We start from the raw sequence: 2,260 nt of genomic DNA on the forward strand, positions 1-2,260 counted from the left end.
TGATTTAGAAGAGCTATCTTTTGGTAAATGTATAATAGTATTTCCCTGTGATTGAATTCCCCATTTTGATATTAAATTTGATCAAGCATCAGTCATCGAATATATTTTATAAACACATCTAGATGTTTAAGACATATTCTTTCAAATTATATAATATTTAACTAAAATTACTACCTTTGCCAATATAAATACTATGCAGGAAAATAATAATTTAGGAGAAAATCGTAGGTACTGATCTTTCAGTTTCTACTCATTATAAAATGAACATACCTCTATGGCAAATCAAAGGAAAAATCCCAACTAGCAGCTCACTTTAAATGTCAGCACCATTTACAAACTTTTCCTAGTTAAAAAAAATTATCTTGAATAAATACATAGTTCCAAAAATGGTGTAGTTTTAAGACTCAGTTTCTATTGAAAAATCTTGAGTATCAAGAACCACTGAATCAAGTTATTCGCAATGCCTAAAATGCTAAATAAGTTGGAGGAGAAAACATATATCAGAAATGATGGAGATTGAGACGTGTAAATAGAATGTAGAAATCTTTGGTCATGCTCTTTCATATAGGAAATTATTGAGCTAGTGATCTTCCATATGCCACAGTTTTGGGTAACTGGTCTCATTCTAAAGTCTGACTTTATAAAGTTGTTTCTTACACTGGACAGAAATATGCTCCCTATAATTTTCAGCCTTTGTGTTTAGGTTGCCATTCAGAGCTGCCCCCTCAGAGAACATTTTTCAGATTTATACTTTCAATTCTAAATAAAAATTTCCACAACACTAGATCCAATTAAACTGAGCATGATGATCTTAAAGTAACATTATATATTCAACTACTTAATCATTACATTATAATATTTATTGCATTCAAATCTCAAAATGTAAACAGATATATCCCTCTGTGCTTAATTCTGATTTTCAAATGGTATACCTTGAGCTAATAAGCACATTGAACATATATTCAATTGCTCTTCTTGGTATCTGAGAAATACAGAATCATATTGCAGCATGTGGTCGCTCTTGAATATTAATCTAGCTTTCAAGGGTAGCACGTAATGAATATTGCTGTGGTAATGACCTCCTCCACTCCCCAGACCAGAGCTGATTATGGGAAAGTAGTTAGCTATGATTATGCAAATATTCTTCATACTACTTAGTTTCAAAGGGTGTAGATGAACAAAAGTTGCTCCACATTTTAGGAATGTCCATTAACTTTGAATTGATCTCATGTTTTAAATATACTCTTTTTTGTATTTAATAATGCCATATACCTACTTTAAATTTTAGAAGACATTACAATATTAAAATATTTTTGGCATGCATAATGCAAATGTAGTGGAGCAAGACAAAGATAATGGATTTAGAAATGTTAAATAGAATTTTTCCACAGGAATTATAGCAATCTGAATAATGAGCGTAATTATTTTGTCTCTTGCACTGTAGCATTGGCTGACGGATATAATGAAAGGAAAACAGACTTTTAAAAACACTAAGGGAAGAGCCCATAAAAGGATGTTATTTTCTCTTACCTAATCTCACAGACAGAAAAAACAGCTCCTTCTGGAGGTACTGAGAATAGACTTGAGGGATCACTGAGATTTGCAGGTCAGAAATCCAGAAAGGAGGGTGAGGCCAGAATAATATATATGGTTCTTAGACAGTGAAGCCACAGTCATTAACAAGACCAGAGGATATAACCAGACTTTAGTCATTGCTCCTGTGTGGTTGAGTTCCTTGAGGGCTTTGAAGACACAAAACCATTTTCCAGTAAGGCAGATGGATCAAATGAAAGTGCTATCTTTATAAGGAGAGGCAAAATATGAAAGGAGAGGAGTTAGTGGAGCAGAGTCTAGCATAGATTGCTATGGTGATCAGGAAAAAAAAAACAGTAAATAAAGAGTTGGAGGTTTTTGATTAGACAGAGTATTTTCCTTGCAGTGATAATTGGTGGAGAGAACAAAGGTACAGATGTAAAGGGATGGCAATCACTGAAAATGATTAAAAAGTAACCCACGGTAATTATTTAAAAAAAAAAAACTAGGGCAGAAAACCTTCTGCATCAGAAATGTATTAAATCAAATGCAGAGGAAGCCACCTAGGCTTTGATAACAAGAATGTTTCTGGAAACATTAGCATAAAGCAAAGGCCAATCAGAACAGTAGTGGAAATCAAGAAGATGATACAACAATGAAGTAATATCAAAAAGGGATTTGATTTTGGGTTTCTCCTTTCTGAAATAGATGAACAATTCCTAAAGTC

This window comes from Gorilla gorilla, chromosome 9, assembly GCF_029281585.2.
Source record: "Gorilla gorilla gorilla isolate KB3781 chromosome 9, NHGRI_mGorGor1-v2.1_pri, whole genome shotgun sequence".
Classification (NCBI taxonomy): domain Eukaryota; kingdom Metazoa; phylum Chordata; class Mammalia; order Primates; family Hominidae; genus Gorilla; species Gorilla gorilla.